Genomic DNA, 15,533 nt, shown 5'->3' with positions numbered 1-15,533 from the left:
GCGTACTCGAGCGTTGCGATCGCGAATTATGTGATATATCCTGCACTTTGGAAAATATAACGTGTAAAAATTTTTATCATTGATAAGGTTTGGATAGAATTGATTGTATACTAAATGTTTTACGAACTAATGCTTTGTATCGTATCACTATGAATACTTGAGATCTTTCTACTTCTCTCAATAAACGCTGGTTTGAGTTTTTCATAAATTTCATTATTTCATAATCCCGCAATTAAGCGATATATTATTCTAATACAAAATATTATTGCAGAATACATTAAGCGAAGATTAAATTTCACAAGACTTACGAGGGATAAAGTCTTGGAGAAGCTAGCTGTAAAAAAAGGGACAAATGCTGAATGACACTCTTGGTTTCTGACAGTTTTTTCCTTCCAAAAAACAGCGTAGATTATTTTCTTAAATTTAGGTATACAAGAATCATGCGATTTTGTGGTATATTATAAAGTATTATTATCGCTTTATACCATGCATTGATTAATTCCGTAAAAAAAATTGTGAATTATTGCGTACAAATATCTCATGAATTATAAAATTCGCACAAATCGTAAGGTTTTGCAGGGATTATCTGTAAGCAGTGGTCAGAAGTAGCACACTACTTAATTACTACTTGATTAATTCCGCGAAAAATTATATGAATAAATAGGTAGGAATATCATATGAATTATAAAATTCTCACAAATCGTAAGGTTTTGCAGGGATTATCTGTGATCAGTGGTCAGAAGTAGCACGCTACTTAATTACTACTTGATTAATTCCGTAAAAAATTATATGAATAATTATGTAGGAATATCATATGAATTATAAAATTCACACAAAGCGTAAGGTTTTGGAGGGATTATCTGCGAGCAGTGGTGGGAAGAAGAGCACTAAGTAGTGAAACTACTGTAGTCGTTACCTTTTTTCGTAGTTTGTAGTGTAGTGTGGTACTTTTTTTAAAAAAAAGAAGTGTGCTATACAAAAAAAGCAGTTTGTAGTGATTCCTAGCAATTACTTTTTACGTTACTTTAGTATACGAACAGTGTTTTAACACAACTAATTTTTCGAATTTGATGAATACAAATCTTCGCGGTCTGTCAAACGATGCATTTTTGAATGCTCCTGTGACTGTGCGTTAACAGGAAATGCGTATTTAGAGTGACGTATCACTAATATTTGAGCTAGCATAATTTATCACTTTGGTCACTCTTTCGCACGCTAATGTGCAGTCGTAAAACAGTGATGTCACTTCGGAAGAATTAAACATATTTTCGACGTACATTATTTCTTAGAGGAAATAAAAGAGCATTTATATAACACTTACCGAAATTGCAAGTATTTATTAATTTTACAGCATTTCTTAAAATAAAAATTCGCTGTAAAGAAAGGCACAAGAAAATAAAGACTAAATTAACAAATTCGAAAAAAATGGTTTAGAATAACAAACTGGGTCATGCAACCACGAATAAACATTTCTGATTAATTCATCAGGTTTAAGTCAATTTTTTATTCCAAACCCTTTTGAACATAATGTGGAAATTAATTTCTCCAGCAAAACAAATAATGACTGTGATTTTTTAATGGAACTTACTCTCATTTGCGTTACATGAGGAGGAGCTCCATGAAAATCTTCCACGGTTGGCCTGACGTCAAGGGGAATCTAACCCATGACCCGTCTACCACTGAGGATATTTTACGTTAACACTGGGGCCAGTGAGAACCGGGTGCGGAATTCGTATAAACCAGTTATCGCTGAGATTTGAAACCGGTTTACCTCATTGGAAGGCTATATTATTCCTTGAGCCCCCACGTCTCAAAAATTCCTTTAAAGTAATTTTTAACTTGAATACCTTATTGTACTTCGTATCTGATTCATTTTATTTTTTAACAATATACATATAACAAGCCGTACTTTTCTTTTTTGTTTGCTCAAGTAAATTTAGTTGTTTTATATATTTATTTGTCTTTTTAGAGAAGCATCACAACAAAAGATAAAATAAAATAAAAAAAAGTTACTTGTCCCCGTTGACTTTGCATTGGCAACTTTTTCGCTAGCTCCGGCAAAATAGAAAAGTACATATAAAACTTGTTTAAATATTTTATGCCACAAATTCGATATATTAGATCTGATGCAATCCAAAATTTTATAAGAATACTTTGTACTTCGCATCTGATACATAAAAGTTTTTGCATTGTAATTTCAATACTTTATACCTCATGCTTGATGTGCAATACAAATACATTTACAATAAAAAAAAAGCATGAATAAGACTTACACCCAAATATATGTTGTCGAAGTTGCAATAACTCTGATACTTGTTGCAAAACTCTTCCTCAGACTTGAAAAACTCACATTTATGTGGCTGTTCTTCGCAGACAATCTTTCTATTTCGTCTTCAAAGAAAGTCATGAATTACAAACATTAAACATTTACAATAAATTTAAGAGAATTATAATTTTAAGGTGGCAAGATTAAAACCAGAGAGAAAATTCGATGTTGATTATGTTTTACAGAGTGTTACGGAGGGTGCACACAAACATGGAAGCAACCCAACAGAGTTTCTGCATTCTAAAATTTGATTCTTAGGAGAGTAATGTAGTTTAAATTCCTTAACGTATGAGTGGTGTGATCGTTGGCACTATTATCAAAAATATAGAAAAAGGCGACAAAAGTCATGAACGTTCCTAATATAAGTTAAGAAAGTTAACGGCAGCTTATAATTTGAATTCCAGAAAATTGTCGATTCTCTCCTGACTTGTTGGGCAATTTACACTGCTTGTGATTTGCATATGCGATTCTTGCATATGCGTAGTATCAAAACATTCATGCTCGCGTGCATCGAATGCGGTGAGATAATTTTTCTTTAAGTTATATCCATATGATTTTCGGTTCCTCAGTGGACTGATCGTTAATACACGGTTTCCAACAGATCACCGAAGTCAAGCATCACTGTCTGCTCTCAGTGTGTGGGTAAGTGACAACTTTAATCAGCCTGCGAGGAGACCAAAGATGTGCGGTATTTCTCCTCGTTAAAAGTGCTCGACCGTAAAGTGCTCAACTTTGCGTGCTGGGAGAGTGCCATCTCCTCTGCAGAGGATCGAAATTGTGATTGTGTGTTTTTTGATCATCCTCAGGTGTGATTCTCATACCGTCACCCAAAGCCCATTGTACAATTTAGTGTGACGTACATAAGCTATAACTACTACCATCTGAACCATGGTGGCTGAGGGGATAAAGCGTTCGTCTACCGGTGTGGTGAGCCGGGTTCAAATCCCAGCGATAGCTGGTCGATACAAATTCCGCAACCGGCTCGCACTGATCACAGTGCCGATGTAAAATATCCTCTGTAGTTGACATATCATGGGTTAGAATTCCTTTGCCATCAGGATAACCGTGGGAGGTTTTCATGGTTCTCCTCTCCATGCAAGGTAAATGCGGGTTGAACCCATCAAAAAGTCCTCCACGAAAACAAAATTCTTCCAGTGTTTGATCCAGGATTTCCCTTGTCTTCTGGATTGGGTTCAAAATAACAAGGCTGAGGAATTGAACATTAGTAGTCGTAAACCCGAAATTGGGTCGGCTGTTCAACGACGGTGATAAAATAAAATAAACTGCAACCAACTGGCTTTCGTCCCATGATGGACAGAGGACTCGGTTCCCAATAGACCACTCTCAGTCAGTGAGCGAATGGTGACCACTTTGATCAGACAGCCGAGAAACCAAGGTTGCGCTGAATCAGTCCACGTTAAATTGTTCTAACGTAATGAGCTCGACTTCGCTAGCAGTTCATTGGGGCAACCATATCGAAGAGTCAGCCATTTTGCAGCAAATAAGAATTGCGATGGCATGTCTTTGCAACATCCCCATGCATGCCTCTCAGACCGTCGCTTATAGCCCATTTTGCAGCGTTAGTGTCACGTAAATAACGTGCTACAATAGCTGTCTGATTTTGCTCAATCGAAATGCTTGATAGAAGAATACGATTTTGGTTCTAACAACGAGCTGCTGTTACACGTAGACAATTGGCTGCTCCTCTATGGGTAAGGATATTGGGTCACAATCCGTATCTGCCAGCCATTTCCGGGATTCACATCCGGGTCATTTCATTGCAAGGATAAATTACGAAATCAGGAGACAATTAACAATAATTTACTCTGTTATGCTAGCCGTTTATACATACAAAGATTACTTACCGATTTGCATCACATAGAGTGATTGCAGGACGGTCTATGTATAATGGCCTCTCCCTCATTTGAATTGAAGTAGTTTCGTAAGCAAGATATTGCGATGCAAAGTGATAAGTAAAATAGAGAAATCCCATTGAATTCAAAACGAATATCATTAGTTTTATCCATTTTTCTTTCATGGACTTCGACGTTGCGACATCTGCTACTGAAGAAATGAACGACCTCTTAAATATCCGTACTGCAGACGATGTTTCCTCCATCTCAGTGTTCAATTTCTTACCTTTGGGACTTTCAAATGGCCGAAGACTATTATTTCTTTTCTGAAATTTTTTTTTTCAAATTCAATTTAAAATGTGGAGTAAAAGTGTTTTATAGTTTTAAAGTGGTACATAAACCTTGAGTGCATGTTGGTTAAATCGGAAATGTGAACAGTTAGCGTCATTTTAAAAATGGAAGTACAATAATGGAATGGATAGTTTCCAAATGGCATAAGCATTTTTAAAAATGTTGTGTAAAATGTGTAAAATGTTGAACAGTTTGGAAATTAAAGAAGTTTGCGTATTCAGTAATAGTGAAAATTCCGAAATGGTCAACATTTTTAGTGGTATACAATGAACGATTCCGAAAAGAAAAGAAAAAAAGAGTATCCGAAAAATATTCCCTAAAGTAAATATCAAATACATAATCACGGATAACATACGGAATAGTGCACCATGTCAAGTGATATTTTACATGAAAATGCAATAAAGCAATGACAAAAACGATGATGACAAAAATTCTCATGAACACGAGATGACGTGATCATTGGCAATGCATGATAGACCAAAAAGGAAAAATTATATTTCTTAAGTATAATTTTAAAAATTGGCCACTTCCGGAATTTGAACCACTGACCTTTGGGACTTGCAATTTGTTTCTTCATACCACTTAACCCTACCGGTTCACCTGAGTGCCAGACTCATAAGAAGCTTTTAAGTAATTTCTGCGGTTTCTCGAGTGAGCCATATTATGCCCAATTGTGAGCCCCTTAATTTGTCTATAGTTATTTCCTTTGGTATGGTACTATATTATGCTACACTATAATAACAAAAATTAATATTAAGAGGAAATATGGGGCTATATATATATATATACAACAACAAACAAATTCCTTACAAAACAAATAAACAAATTCTTATGCTATTGACAAGGTCAAAAAGTGCTATGGAACTATAAACTTAATGTCTTGGAACAATAAATTCCACACCTCCGTTAAGTAGGTTCAGGATCTTAAATATTTAGGAATCTCGGTAACAATCCGAGAGTTTATTGTCAGACCTGCATTAATGTCACTGGGGGTCATTCCTCATATTATATCCTCCACCTGAGCAGTACTTTTATTATATAGCGTTTCTGACTGTAATGCCAATTACCTCATGATTGAGGGTATCTTTGCAATGTCAATTATCTCACGAGTAATTGTCTTCATAATGCCAATTGCCTCATGAGACATTATCTTTGCAATGTCAATTATCTCACGAGTAATTGTCTTCATAATGCCGATTGCCTCGTGAGACATTATCTTTGCAATGTCAATTATCTCACGAGTAATTGTCTTCATAATGCCAATTGCCTCATGAGACATTATCTTTGTAATGCCAATTATAATCATCTATCATCTTTTCATCGCCATTATCTTTTTCACTCTTTGATGTATTTTATACAAAATTTCATTTGGTTTGGTTTACTTATTATAGAGTTATCTCTAATAGTGTGTTTCTTAGCTTCTGGTTATAAGTGCAGCACATCTTATAATTAATTAAGGGTAGATTTATATGGAGGCCTTATTTTAGTGGTCTAATTTTACTTTTAAAATTCCGAGTCTACGGTAGCCAGAAAAATGAAACGATATAAAAATTCGATATTTGGTGCGATCTGATTAAAAAGCCAGTGAACTCATTCTCAATAACTTTAAAAACTGATTACAAAGTTCGTAAATAGTTGGTGCTGCTTACCCAGAAAAAAAATAAAACAATGTTTTTCAAACAACAATTATTTGCTGCAACAACATATTGCAACCTTAAGACAAAACAGAAAAAGAGAAAAAAATTACTCAATTGGCGTGACCAGACTTAGGACAGAAAACTGCAAATTAAGTAACTTCGTAATTTTCTGTAACTGTAACTTTTTTTGTAAACTAAGAGGATAATCGAGGGTATATACTTCTACTTTTTCCCGTTTTTTCTTTATATGATTTTTCAAACAGATTGGATTTTTTAGGACATTTTATATGTTAGTTACAATAGAAATGTATCAAATATCTATAAAATAGAGTCATGCCTTGGATAAACTTATGAAAATGCATCAATGCTGTATAAAATTATTTCTTACAGATAAATGGGACAGTGAAATTATAAAAAAAAAAGAAACAGAGGATACATTATTTACCTTTTTTGAATGGGTGAGTGTATAAAGTAAAATTAAGTAGATTCTGACTACTAAATCAGCCGACTGGAGAATAGATATACCAGTCCATAGCCCGAGGTAGCCACCTATATTGCTTGCTACTTCAAGATCCTGTTGAAAATGAAAATATCCATTATAACAAAGCTCTGATGACTTCACATTTAGATTACTTTTTATGTAATTTACGTTATATTTTTGTTAAATGCTTTGAATTATGAATTTGATTTCTTTTTGTCAGCTGGCAATAATTTTTATTGATTTTCATCGGTTTTTCATGAATTCTACTGATTTTTTTCAATGTAATTTTTTTCGATATCGGTAATATTGTGCTGCAAGACTCCAGTTATATGGCGTTTGTCATTAAGTTAACACGTTTTTTTTGTCAGAAAATTCTCACGTCATTGCAGAGTTTTATATAGCCGTAACCAACCACTCAATGGGGATAAGTTCAATTCACTGTATCAGCTATCGTAACTTCTTAGTTAAAAATGATTAAAAAATATTAGTTGATGGTCAGAATTGACAGTAACATCAAAAAAAAAGATGGTTTTTGAGGGGACATTAAGTTGGAAACCGTTCAAATATGATGGCTCATGATGGATTGATTTTCTTGGGCGATCAAACAAAACCATCAATCCATGTTGGTCCAACATTAATTTGTTGTGTTTCCAAGCATGGGGTAATGATGATGTGGTACAGGTACTGTGGTGATTACGGTAAATTTACCACGACTGAATACTGTAAAGAGTTGACCACGAGCATAAACATTTTGCCTCACAATACTGAATGAAGTTATTTTTTATTTTTATGTGATGAACTACTAAAAATATGTTTTGCTTGAATTAATAACGTTATAGAATCGAGAAGGGAAACATATAATAATAAATTTAAAAAAAAAAAAGAAATTGTTTGAACACATTTGTGTCGGTATAAGTCTTTTAGTTTTGTGCATTATTTCGTAGCGATTTGTTGATTATTTTCATTTTTTACCCCGTACGAGGAACGGGTTAAAATATGTTTCTCTAACAATCATTTTTAACGATTATAACGGGTTTTCATATCATGACCAAGCTTATTTTTTATTCTTTATCAGCTTATAAACACCAAAAACAAACAATTAGACAAAGTTTTGTTCCTGGACTACGAATATGACTTTCAGACGTAAAACGAAATTTCAGATTACTGATGATTATTAATGATAATGTAAATTTCATTCCTCCCATTTAATATAGCAACCGGCATTGAACAGCAGACCCAATTCTAAGTTTAAGACTATAATGTTCAATTCCATTGCCGTGAAATTTCGAACTCAACCCATAAGACACAGGAACTTCTGGATCAAGCATTGGAACAAACTAGCTTTCCTGGAGGACTTTTTGATGACACTAAGCAGCATTTGCGCTCACATGGAGAGGTAATAACTACGCAAACCTTCAAAGTAAAGTCAATATTTTCTAAATAAGTATTCTTTCTTTAGTTATAAGTTCACAATTGTCCTCATATACTTTCATATTAAAGACAGAGTTCCACCGAAAGAAGATTGCTCATTTAGGGTTCCATACCCGGAAAAAAATTGGGAGCCACTGATGAAGAGATATGAGATCTCGGCTTTATACTCAAAGTTACAAAACCGATAACCTATTTCCGAATCATATATTTATATTTAATTAAACGGAACTATTATTCAAACATTTACATGTAAGTAGAAATAACGCAATGTAGAAATTGCATCCTCGACAATATTTCTTGACATATGCATCTTATTTAAGAGGAACATGACAGATTACAACACCTGCATTAAAATTTTCTTTTGAAAAACAGGATGTTCTGCCAAGTTTGTGTAATAAGATACATTGTAACATCTCACGCATTATTCAGTTTCTGGCTTTGTAAGCATGTATTGCGTCTTCATTGCTTTTGCAATCATACATTCCATATCATTCTCTTTCTTTATCATGTTCTTTATCATGTTCTTCACCTTCTATCTTTATCTTCTATCTCCTTCTTTCTTTATCATGTTCTTCACCTTCTATCTTTATCTCCTATCTCCTTTTTTTATCATGTTCCTCACCTTCTATCTTTATCTTCTATGTCATTCTTTCTTTATCATGTTCTTCACCTTCTATCTTTATCTTCTATCTGCTTCTTTTTTAATCATGTTCTTCACTATTTTTGTCATGAAAAGTACTGAATTCCCCTACTTTGATGGAAATAAGGAAGTATTTAAAGATAATATAATCTGCTGAAAATTTCTCGTGATAAATGATCATGAGTCATCAACGGTCGAACCCACCTAATATCGACTCCGAATTCCAGTCTAGACTCGAGAGTTTTATCATGAGCTGAAAATTTCTCATGCTAAATAATAGTGAGTCATCAATGATCGAGCCCACCTAATACCGACTCGGAATTCAAGTACAGACATGAGAGATTTTATCACGAGCTGAAAATTTCAGATGCTAAATAATCGTGAATCATCAATGACCGAGCCCACATATTCCCGACTCGGAATCTCAGGTCATACACGAGATATTTTCTTGTGAGCTTAAAATTTCTCATGTTAAATAATCGTGAGTCATAAATGACCGAGTCCACTTGATTCTGACTTGGAATCTGAGGCCGGACATGGGAGATTTCTCCTTGAGCTGAAACTGTTTCATGATAAATAATTATCAGTGATAAATGATCGAGACCACCTAATCCTGACTCTAAATCCTATTCCAGACACAAGAAATTTCAGCATGAACAGAAAAATTATCACGAAAAATAATCATGCGTCATCAATGACAGAGCCCATGAAATCTTGAGTCTGAATCCCAGGCCGGACGCGAGAGAATTTATGATGGGCTGAAAGTTTCTTACGATAAATAATCTGTCATCAGTGAATGTGTGATTCCGATCAGAATCCTAGGTCAGACCACGAGATGGGAATGAACCAGTCAAATCTCTAGAATCTAGCTCTTTATGTCAAATTTACTCACTTATTGGCAGCTAAGTTGGGGGACTATTTCATTTCAATACAATGGGCAAATTATGCGCAGCGGAGTATACTGCGGATGGAAATGCGACTTACTACGTGCGGGATAACTACCACTGATTAAAGAAAACAGAAAGCATAAAAGTTTATGATGTACTTGTATTCTGGGAACTGACGTCACTTTCGTCAACAGGAATTGATTGAATGTAATCGTCAGAGATACGTTGTTCTGCCTGCAATTAAACATTGAATAAATTAAACATTGTTATTGCAGTTTTAAATTTTATGTAAAAAAAAAACAGTTTTCACTTTATGATTAAAGTTTACATAACTGTCATATGAATATACATGATGTATCGTAATGATTTCTGTAAAATACATAAGATTAGGTACAGCGAAACGTAATAATTTGAAGTAAAAAGATGACAAAAGTGGTTGAACGTTTATATCAATGCTAATTTCCATAATTTCTACTGATAGTCTTAACTAAAGTCTTGTAAACTCGCAGACTCTACCAATATTTTTGAAAATAGTTCATAAGCTTGTAAGCCCTTCATGGACCAATTCATATTTTTTGAATGAACATCAAATAATGAAGAAAACAAAAAAAAATATATTGGGAGGCCCCTAAATTTACATTCAAGCAAGAGGAAAAACAACCAGATTGTTATTAAAATCTGTCAAATTAGCGTTGTGAAAGGCAGCTGAACAGAAAATTAAAACTGGCTTGATTGCAAGCTGTAACTTAAAGGTCTTTCAAAAAATCATTTTTGAACCCCACCCTGTTTCCTCTGTCAAATAAACAAGCATTGTTTACTGCACAAAGTTAAAAAAAGAAAAATAATTTTCACGTACTTAAATATTCTTAAAACATTTTTCCGACCAAATTTTATGTTTCGAAATCAGACACGAAACGTAATTTTCTAAGAATTAGCCTCAATTTTATTAAACATATTCGAATTCTTGACCATTTAAGAAGGAAGACGTATCAAAAAAATGTGGTCCTAATAGCTTAGGAAGCAAAGTGATCAATATTTTGGGCCTCTTTAAGTGAAATTCATTTTTTTTCCAATTTCATCATATCTCTGAATTTGTTTTCGGAAATTAAATAACTTTTCGACTGGGATAGTCTGGTTGGTAGGCCGTTGGTAACATGTCCAAAACGTCATGACATCTAGCCCAGTGTAGTAAACGGTGACTGGGGCACATTAAATCTATCGGTCACTAAGTTCTCCATGTACCCCATAACAAATGAAAGTCTCTGGGGGTACTGAATCGGAGATTTATCGTTCTCTGGTTCAGGTCAAAATTACGATCTGTGAATGAACGAATGATGTATGAATGGGACCACACTATCAGTGGCCCCCATCCCCCCCAAGCTCTTGGGCGCATTCTTGAGCAAATTCTAAATTCCCCCCAAACTATTCGTTTTATTTAGTGTAAAAATTCCCCCTCCCAAGCTTTAAGTGGGCGCATACCTCCCCCCCTGGTGGGGGCTCCTGCACACTATAAACGGCCTCTGACGTATGTGTGGCTGAAGTCGTATTCTTGGCCATAAAATGGAGACACTGAAAAAGAAGAAACGCACCCTTTTTTTAAGTTCACTTGGTTTCACCAAACAGGCTCGCTGATATTGGCAAGTGACATAAGAAACAACAAAAACAAATAAGCTTGTCTTAAAATTATACTATCGGATTATCCTTGAATTATAATTTTAAAAAAATTAAATAAATTTTTAACCATGCAATTTTAAACTGCGAAATCCAAAATTTGCAAAAAATCGGCCATAAATTAATGAGAAATGAAAATTGAAACAAAAACGACTTTTTTAATAATTTGTGAGATAGACTTTTTTAATAGAGTGAAGCAATATCGTTGGAATCAAACTTTCGATCACTCTCCTTCTTATTGGAACCGTATTAATTTAATCATCTGCGCATAATTATCTGCACACATATTATAGTAGATTTAAAATTGCTAGATTTAATAGATTGTATTTTAGTAGATTTTGAAAGTCCCTATTATCATCAACACTGCATCTTGGTACTTGAAAACCCAGGTACTAGATCAACAGTTAATAAATTAATTCGCAGTACTGCCTCTTCAATTTGGAGTGTAAAAATTTCAAAAGTATTTTTTTCTTTGCTTAAATATTGATTTAAAAGCTTCTTTAAAACAAGATGTGTATATATTTTGATCTTCACTCTTAAGAAGGATTTTGAAAAAATATGTTTAAAGCGACAATTACGAAATACGCTGTAAATTAATTTAAATATTAGTAATTTAAATTATTAAAGTTAAGAATCACATAAAACTGTCATACAAAGTAATTACCTTGCGTTATTTTTTTATAATGAGTTGAATAATTTTGCGTAATTTTTATTTCCTTATCTATTTACACTGAAAAGCTGATTAAAAAGTTTACTTGTTTGAATGCATTCAGAATATAGATTTTTAAGACTCAACAACCGGATGCTGTGTGAAATTCAAACTATATTACATATTAAGTATAAAAATATGAAACAATAATGATATTTAATGATAAACATAGGGAAAAATTAAATGAAAGAAAATAAAGATGAACTATCAATAGTGTGTTTTAGTGTTCGTAAAATTCATATTTACTTAAAGATCAGAGTAAACCCTTTGGGAGGGTTGAATATGTTCAGAGTTTTCGAATTATGAAGAAAATGACTGTAAAAATAAAATTTATATTCTTCCTGCTCAGTACAAACTATAGATTGACGGTCTGTTTTGATGGTTCTAATTTTATTATGTTTATGATAAAATTGATTATGGTTATGATGATATTGCTGACAAACCTTTCATTCCTGAAAATATTTCATTTATTAGGTAGCTTGAAAAAAACTTACTTGCAAAAAATTGATTCCAGACCACCAGGCAGCAAATCAAATTTCGAAGAACGACACTGAAATTGAAAAAATTCATTTAAACATTGCAAAAAGACAATGAGAAAATTAAGAATAACACCTTTTTGCCAAACATTTCATGCAATCAATGTGACTAATAGCCTCTTAAGGTCTGGTTTCTTAGGGCAAGCGCCTTATCTGGGCGTCAGCGGGACGTCAACGTCCCGCTGACGCCAACAAAATACTGGTTTGTTAGCTCAAGGCTTGGTTTCTTAGAACTAGCGCCCTATCTGGGCGTCAGCGGAAAGTTGACGTAGAGCTGACGCCAAAAAAATACTTTTTTGTTAGCTCAGCGTGAGCAGTCGGTCCAACGCAGACATTATCTCTCATTGCGCATGCCTTAATAACGTAAGCAAATATTTATTTTGAATTTGTATTGATTTTGTTATTGTCGACCAGTGTTTTAGGAAGCAAATAATGACTTTGTCCAAGAAAAAACACATTATGGCTGAGCTAAATGAAGAGTGCTATGTTTAATGAGGAAGCTATGTTTGATGTCAAAATCAAAATCTGGGCTGATTTCAATGTGCTGTTGGATGTTGTCCGCCATTGCTTCTGTGGTTAACGTCACGTTGTAATCCAACTGCAGTTGAGTTGGACGGCAATTGTAGTTCAAGATGAGCGTTCGATGACGTATACTATCAAACTCACAAATGAACCAATCAGAGGTTAGCGCTGATTTCCAGCTGACGGCGTCCTGTCCTAAGAAACCAGGCCTTTAGATGCATATTTTAGAATATTTGTTACTGTTGAAATAAAATAAGTATGCTCATAATAGTTCGTGAATAAATAATTAAGTGCTTGCACTTAAACAATATCTGTCGGAACACTGTTGAAGAAAGCAGTGTTAAGAAGCATAGCAAGGCAGTGTTTAGATAACACCATGGACGATAACACTTAATGACGATCTAGTCTGATGTCATCATGTCTGACGTCATGTCTGACGTCATCTAATTCAATTGGGTTAGTTGATACAATAGATTTGAATAGTTGACTCTCTACGTTTTATAATTTCGTGTCTCTATGTCATAGTCTTTCTGGCTTACTTCTGTATCATTATATTTATAAAAGAGACGAATAATATTTTTCTATAATTTATAGTTTAAAAGTTGTGTATTTTTATAGCTCTATTTTAATAACATTTCTTAAATCAAAACTGAATTACGTGGATTTCGGTGTACATTTTGAAATTTCCTTAAACAGATCATTTTTGGGGAAACAAATTTAGGAAACATTTTTTCCACATTATTTTAATCCTAAATTACTGCGCTATTGTTCGTAAAAAGGGTATCTGAATTATTTTATTGTATGAACTAATCTACACTATTATTTAATCGAATAGCATTTATACACTATCGATAAGCAAAAGCGATTAACCGTATTTATTTTTCTATTAGTTCAAAAATATTATTATTACATGTCACTCATATAAATACGTATTTTATTCTACAGAAATATAAATTTCAGAAGGACAAAAAATTGAGATATTAACTCCACTTTTGTTTTCAGCAACGCACGGCATCTTCAAAGAATTATTATCTAAGCACTTTATAGAACTAAAGTAAAATAAATAATCAAACGATTGCAGCGAACAACACTATTCCATTAAATTTATAAAAGAAAACGATTAACAATCTAACTAGTCGTTCAACTTTTTATTGCAGCGTGGCAAAAATCTTTCAGTTTTGGAGGATTTTCAAAGTAAATGTAAATAAATAAACAATCGCCTTTCTCACTTGCTCTACTAATATTGCAGCCAGTTCACAATGTAATGGATTACGATTACCTTTGGTTGTTATGTTATTCTCAATCTTTTTAAATTCGATTCTCTATCGCTTTAAGTGCCCAAACCCTCCACTATTTTATGCGTAGCAATACAAATATTTTTAAATAAATCAAATTATTTTATTTGCATTTAATAACATACCGTTATTTGGCCTTTATTTAATATTTCCACTTCATATGTTCTCTCACTGAAATAATAAGAAAAACAATGTTTTATTAAAGCTCTTAATTTTATTTTGTTTTTGTTATTGTATATAACTCAGATTTCCGACATTTAATTAGAAATGTCTCATGAAAAAAACGACTTCCGAGTAAAAAAATTTTAAAATTAAATTTTTTTTTTATAATAACGGTAATTAAAAAATCACGGAATATAAATTATTTTGAAACTAACCGAACTAATACTCTAAAAAAATTATAAAAACTTAAATATTCAAAATAAATAAAAACACGATGCTCCTTGACAGACGACATCACATATACGAGGAAAGTAAAACCTAGAAATAAAAAAAAGCATAGTTGCCAGCCAAAAAAGTAGATGACTGGAAATGGTGGGGGGGGCGGAGAAACGTGCAAACTGAGGAATAGAAATCAACAGAACAGATGCTAAGAACAGAATACATTTTAATGCAGGTGTCGGCCACAAATATATCTTAACTTGCATCCCTTGACCACTGTCCTCCTCTAGGACTACAGTGGTTCTCCTTTTTCTTTCACTAATTTACTTTCCATTTTTTTTAATCAACAAACTTTTACTAATACTAATTTTTTCTGTTTCCTCATTCAAGTGCTGCCATCTTGCATAGGGAAATCGTAGCTATCCCAAATATAAAGCAAACGAAGCTTTTTTTAATTTCAAATTTATTTTTCGCTTCAATTTACCTCAGGTAACCCCTTAACAACATATACGTAATCACATATACGTGATCACATGTACGTGATCCAGCGCTGCTCCCTTCACGGCCGATGGTATTATACACAAAACAAGCGTTTCTGACTGTAACGGCCAAGGATAACGTAATCTTAATACGGTGTTCTCGTACTCGTGGGTACAAACGTATACAAGCTTTTTCGTAAGTATACTACCTAAACCCCTTCCTTCTCGCTCCCGTAAAAATGACGGGGTGAGGTTTCGCCCTCTATTTCTCGCTCCCGTGATATTTCCGAGCTGGAGTGTTCAGTAGTAACGTTCGAATAAGAATAAAATTAAT

The 15,533-nt window shown here is 33.6% G+C and overlaps 1 long non-coding RNA gene across 1 annotated transcript; it reads right to left on the bottom strand.

Moving 5' to 3' along the window:
* Nucleotides 1–6,614: 6,614 nt before the first annotated feature.
* Nucleotides 6,615–14,511, bottom strand: LOC139425753 (uncharacterized). The gene is made up of 4 exons (XR_011636902.1): nucleotides 14,465–14,511; nucleotides 12,481–12,536; nucleotides 9,765–9,840; nucleotides 6,615–6,741 (listed from the first exon to the last, which is right to left on the bottom strand). It is a non-coding gene; the product is annotated as an uncharacterized lncRNA (long non-coding RNA).
* Between the last annotated feature and the right edge of the window lie 1,022 nt (nucleotides 14,512–15,533).

The sequence above is a fragment of the Parasteatoda tepidariorum genome, chromosome 6 (genome assembly GCF_043381705.1).
Source record: "Parasteatoda tepidariorum isolate YZ-2023 chromosome 6, CAS_Ptep_4.0, whole genome shotgun sequence".
Taxonomy (NCBI): domain Eukaryota; kingdom Metazoa; phylum Arthropoda; class Arachnida; order Araneae; family Theridiidae; genus Parasteatoda; species Parasteatoda tepidariorum.
The sequence above is the reverse complement of the archived record's forward strand: the minus strand, read 5'-3'. Positions and strand labels throughout refer to the sequence as shown.